This window comes from Triticum dicoccoides, chromosome 5A (genome assembly GCF_002162155.2).
Source record: "Triticum dicoccoides isolate Atlit2015 ecotype Zavitan chromosome 5A, WEW_v2.0, whole genome shotgun sequence".
Lineage (NCBI taxonomy): Eukaryota > Viridiplantae > Streptophyta > Magnoliopsida > Poales > Poaceae > Triticum > Triticum dicoccoides.
The window spans coordinates 578,306,327-578,312,737 of record NC_041388.1 but is presented as its reverse complement, the minus strand read 5'-3'; positions in this window follow the sequence as shown (position 1 = coordinate 578,312,737).

Sequence of the window (6,411 nt, the reverse complement as noted above, 5' to 3'; positions counted from 1 at the left end):
CCACTCGTGAAGACAGTCCGGGCCTGTCTCCAGCCACCGCGCCAGCCGCGTGAAGCTGGTCGGCGCGACGGCACCCGGCCAGAGGGCCTCCATCATCACCGCGCTGGCCTCAGAGAGCCGTCCCATCTGCTCGCTCAAGACTCGCAGACGGGCCTCGGTAGTGGCAACAATCTTCGAGAAGGTCCAGGCCACCTGCGGGTCGGTCCCAGAGCCGACGATCCCTTGCGGGTCGCGCTGGAAGCGGACCGCCTCCTCCGCCAGCTGGCGCATCTCCGAAAAGGCTGTGGGAGGATTCTTCCAGCAACAAAACCAAAGGAAATCACTTACTGAAGAAGGATTCTTCCAGGTGCTGCGCTTCGAGCAACATACCGCACCGCTCCCGGGCGATGGTGCGGTCATGCTCCTCCAGCACCTTCTCCAAATTGGCGACCTTGGCAAGGGCCGCCTTTAGCTCGGCGTCCTTGTCCTCGGCCGCCTTCACGGCCTCCTCACGGAGCCGGGTCTCCTCCACCATGGCCACCGCGCCTTCAGGCGCTCCACCTCGGCCTGGAGCTGCCCCTTGTCGTCGGCCAGCTTGCCGCGCTGTTGGTCCGCTTCGGCAAGGGCCTGCCGCGCCTCCACGACCTTGGCAGCCTCCGCCTTGAGGCGCTCCACCTCGGCCTCGAGGCAGCTCTTGTCGCCCGCCAGTTGCTCCCACAGCCGGCTGGCTTCGTCAAGCGCCTGCTGAGCTCCCGTCGCCTCCGCCTTCGCCGTCTCCACCTCATCCCCGAGCCGTCCGACGTTTGCAACGAGCCGGTCATAGCGAAAACTGGCCCGAATCAGCTGGGTCCTCCAAGACAGCACCTCGGCTGCGAAAAAAAACTCAGCGACAAAGTACTGTTTTAATATTCGACCCAACTGCTACGCAGTTGGCCCGAATCTCGGGGGCTACACCCAGTGGGTGCGCTAGCGCGCCCCCACTAGAAAAGAGCATGAAGAAGAAATACATGTCGCGACGCGGAGCTCCTCCTCCTTGGCGGCGAGCCTCTCCTTGAGACGTCGATGCATCTCAAGGAACCGGTTGAAGACGTTGACCTGGTAGGAGTCAAGTTGCTACAAGAGGAAACAATCAGCGCAAGACAGCAAGATAAGATTCGACCCAACTGCCACGCAGTTGGCCCGAATCTCGGGGGCTACACCTAGTGGGTGCGCTGGCGCGCCCCCACAAAAAAGAAAACGATGGAAAAAGAAAAGGCAGAGCACAAATGGAAACTTACGAAGACGGCGCGCTCCAGCTCCTGCGTCGCCTTGACCTCAGCCTGGGCGAAGGCCTAGATCCGGTCACGGCTGCCATCGCCGCCTCCTCCTGGGTCAGAGGTCCGAACGGGACCTTGCTGGTCCCGCTCCACGACGGCCGCGGCTCGGCAACCCGGCGTCCTCCGGCCCTGATCTCCAGGGTGTGCCCTCCGCTGGCCGCCTCCTTTGAAGCCGGCGCCTTCTCCAGTGCCCTCCCCGGCACCGACGCCGGCTCGGCAAGTGGAGCGGCTTGAGGCTCCACCACCGGCGGCGCCTCGCTCGCTGGCGTCCGGGACGCCCCCTCCGGCGCCGCCCGTGCCGCCTCCTCCAAGACGGCGTCGTCGTCGCCGCCTCCATCGGTCCCCTCTCGCTCGACCGCGTCGGTCTGCGGCAGGGTGCCATCCTCGACAACCACGACCTCCCGGTCGAGGTCCATCGCGTCCGCACAGCCGCCTTCGCCGTGCTCCGTTGCCGACGCCGGCACGAAAACCATCGTCGCTGCCACCATCCCCGCTGGCATCTCCGGCCACACCGGCTTGCGCCCACGCCGCTGCGACACCGACCTAGGCCTGGGTCGACGCCGCCTCCAGCTCCGCCTCGGCCCGGTTCCGATCCCGCCAGGCTAGGCCCTCGGCATCGGTCGGGTCCAGACCAAGGTCCGGATCCACCGGTGCCTCGTCCTCGTCTTCGTCCCGGTTGGCGGTGTCGGATCGACTCCTCCGGAATGCGGCGCCCTCAGCGGACGTGGCGTCCGCCGCCGCCAGCGCTAGCGAAATCGGCGACCTGAAGCACAAGACAAAAGTAATTATGCCAAGCCAAGCAGGGCCGCTCGGCAACTCGGCTCGAACACAAAGGTCACTTACCCCGGCACCACTGGAACATCGGGCCTCGCCTCCCTCTCACGCGGAGCGCCGCGCCTCCTCTTGGCGCGCAGTTTTGCACCTCCGGCCAGGTCTGCCGCGTGCTTCACGGACAGGGCCCGCGGCAGGACGCTATCATTCATGTGCAGGCGTCGCGCCGTCATCGTCCCCTAAGACGACCCGGCTCCGGCCGCGCTGCCGCCTCCTCCACCCAGCGCCGCTGCGTCAACGGCTCACGTCAGCATTTCCGAAGTCGTCCCACAATCGGCGATTCAAGGAGTGTAAACAAGACTCACCTACTCGGCGCCCTGCACCCGTATCGGCGGCCGCCGCCTCCCCTCCGCCATGCACATCGGGCTCCTCCGTGGCATCCCGCACCACCTGCGCCCGCGCCCGGTCATAAGGATGCCGGATGGCATTCAGAAGCACCTCTCGCATTGCGTCGGGACGAACAATAAGATAAGCAGCAGCGAAGTATGGAGACTAGGGACTCACCAACGGTGCCGGGTTCGAACGACTGTACGGGGCCTTCCAAACACCCAGTCAGCCCCCAAGTTGGCCTTGGAGATGTCGTTGACCCGGCGCGCGACTTGGTCCGCCGCCAGCCGCGTGTTCGCCATGTGGTTGGGATCTTGGAGGCCGGTCATCTGACTGATATGACGGCTGCGTTGCTACAGCAACAACACCCGCCGGACGATGAAGGCGGTGATGAGGTCAGTGCCGGTGAGCCCCTCCCGCTCCTTCATCACCGACACCCGCTCGCACAGGTTGAGCACCTCCTACGACGGGTGCTTGGGGTAGTACCCCCAGTTTTGCTTCCCCCACGGCGGCGAGTTGATGAACGGCAGGAGGTTGATGCGGTCCTCGCCAAGATTGTGGAATAGAAGAAAGAATTCTGCCATTTCTTGGCAGAATCCTCCAGCGGCACCTTCGGGCAGTCGGCACCCGACCGCTTGGTGATGACGGCCGCCCCGCACTCGGACATCTCTCCGGCCTTCGGCCCCTGTTGCTTCAGGGAGAAGAAGCGCACCCGAAGGTCAATCGAAGGCTCAACCCCCAGGTACCCCTCGTAGAGGGTGACGAAGCCGGACAGCTGCACGATCGCGCCGGCGCCAAGATGATGGGGCTGAAGCCCGAAGAACTCCATAAAGTCACAGAAGAAGCTGCTTGCGGGCAGCCCGAACCCGCACTTGAAGTGCGGCAGAAAGACCACCCGCTCCGAGCCCTTAGGTCGCGGCTCCCGCTAGCCTTGCGGTAGGCGCGCCTCGACCTCCTCCGCCCTCGGCAGACGCCTGGTATCGCGGAGGTAGGCGATGTCGTCAAGGGTGACGGTCGAGCCCATCCACGACCCTGACGGCGGCTCCATCAACCCGTGCATGGAGAAGAAGAAGCACATGGAGGATGAAGAGGCAGGGGAGCGCGAGCATGAATGATCTTCGCCGCCCCCCTCGCCCCTAATTTATAGGCCACGATTCGAAATGTGGGGAAGTGAGATCATTTGCGCATGCAGTAACTGGCTCGAGAATGGCAACTGACCCGCGGACGCCGCAATAAATCCGTGCGCGTGGGCCGGGCGCGGCGGCGGGCCCAGGCCGTCGCCCTGTCCCGTCACGCGCGTGGCTTGTCAGGCCACTTCGGCTCCTGGGCGCCACGTGGCGGCCGCACGAAGCCCGAAAGATTGCCCAAGATTCGTCGAACTCCTTGGTCTCCCGCCACGGGCGGAATGCCGTGATCCGGCTTCCGGAAGCCGGCACATAGTGGGTGTTGCCAAACCCGGCGGTCACCAAATCCGCCTCTGCAAAGGAGGAAACTGCAAAGGCCCACCCATCTGAAGACGGCGGACCTTCACAGCTTCGGGGACTACTGTCGGGGAAATGGACCCCAGGCAGGCAACAGAACCCGAATCCTTTTAAAAAACAATGGGGCCAGCATCGCCCCTCAACCTAGCTCACGCTTGGCCGGGTCTCTCAACCCGGCCAAGCCCTGCGACCCGGCTGAGCTCTGCAACCCGGCCAGACTCCTCAACTCGGTCCCAACGACCAAGCTCAAGACTTCCCCAGCAAGCCAGCACCGCCCTTGGTGTGTTCTCCAAACCCAGCCGAGGGTCAGCGGCCGTCCCATCCCAGCCGTACGATGGGACGAGTCTCCACCAACTGATGACTGAAGCCATAGTACCCCGCCCATGCCTCTGGTCAGCCGGACGAAGCAACAGTGCCTCTCATCTACCCGCAGACCAAGGCTGGCGTAGCAACAGTGCACCCGACGTGACCCATGACGCCAACAAGCTGCGACCTGATGGAGCGCCACTGTAACCGACTCAACTCGGCCATGCCCTAACAATCGACAAGACGGTGCACAGTGCCCCCTAGGCGCATGGGGCCCGCGCCCGGAGAACCCGGCGAGCCCTAGTACCCGGTGGGTCCCAGCACTGGGTTCCTGGACACTGACAACCCGGCCCTACGGCCTTGTAACATTACCCTTGTAACCCTGGGTGGTTGACCTATGAAACCCCCCGGGAGCCCCATGCATACGGGCAGCCACTTCATTCGCACAGGCGATCACACACACACACCTAGCAAGCAACACCCGAGGAGAGGGAGCAGCCTAAGCCTTGGCCAGACCTCCTTCTTCCTCCATACAGCTCTAGGAGTAGCTTTGTACTGTTACATATAAACCACACTCGGCAGGACTAGGGGTGTTATCTCTCCGGAGAGCCCTGAACCTGGATATGTATTGCGTCCCGCGCTCGCTCATGCTGACCTCGCCTCTGGAGCCCACTAGTGCCCTCAAGCCTCGTCCTATCTTTAGCCATCCCTTGGCATCTGCCGTGCGCCCACCATGATACTCTCTTCCCACTAAGGCCCATCAAAGCCCATTAGTTCCCCCGGGGGGTCCGATAACCCTCCGGCACTCCGATAATTATCTGGTACCTCTTGGAACTCATCTGGTGTCCGAATAACATCGTCCAGTATATCAATCTTTATGTCTCGACCATTTCGAGACTCCTCATCATGTCCGTGATCTCATCTGGGACTCCGAACAATCTTCGGTCATCAAATCACATAACTCATAATACAAATCGTCATCGAACGTTAAGCGTGCGGACCCTACGGGTTCGAGAACTATGTAGACATGACCGAGACACATCTCTGGTCAATAACCAATAGCAGAACCTGGATGCTCATATTGGGTCCTACATATTCTATGAAGATCTTTAACGGTCAAACCGCATAACAACATACGTTGTTCCCTTTGTCATCGGTATGCTACTTGCCCAAGATTCAATCGTCGGTATCATCATACCTAGTTCAATCTCGTTACCGAAAAGTCTCTTTACTCGTTCTGTAATGCATCATCCCGTAACTAACTCATTAGTCACATTGCTTGCAAGTCTTATAGTGATGAGCATTGCCGAGAGGGCCCAGAGATACCTCTCCGAAACACGGAGTGACAAATCCTAATATCGATCTATGCCAACTCAACAAACACCATCAGAGACACCTGTAGGTCATCTTTATAATCACCCAGTTACGTTGTGACGTTTGATAGCACACAAGGTGTTCCTCTGGTATTCGGGAGTTGCATAATCTCATTGTTAGAGGAACATGTATACGTCATGAAGAAAGCAATAGTGATAAAACTAAACGATCATATATGCTAAGCTAACGGATGGGTCTTGTCCATCACATCATTGTTTAATGATGTGATCCCGTTCATCAAATGACAACACATGTCTATGGTCAGGAAACTTAACCATCTTTGATTAACGAGCTAGTCTAGTAGAGGCATACTAGGGACACTCTGTTTGTCTATGTATCCACACATGTACTAAGTTTCTGGTTAATACAATTCTAGCATGAATAATAAACATTTATCATGATATAAGGAAATATAAATAACAACTTTATTATTGCCTCTAGGGCATATTTCCTTCATCGGGATCTCCTATTTACTCGTCGTCGCACTAGTCTCGTCGTATCCAATAGGAGTGTAGTCGTAGTAGTAGCAATCCTATATAGTGATGGTTATGGCAAGGGTGAGTACATGACGTACTCCACGAGATTCGTGAGGACCTAAACTATTGTATGTAATAGGTTTCAAAGGAAGGGGTAAAGTGGTTTAGCAGCGCAAGCACCTAAGCATTTGACGGAGACATGCTAAAACTTTCATCTATTAGAGATAATATGTGAGATGCATAAAAGTAGAATGAAACATACATCATGCACTCTATTCACCTACCTAGCGCAATCATAACATAGCCTTGTCTCCCCCCCCC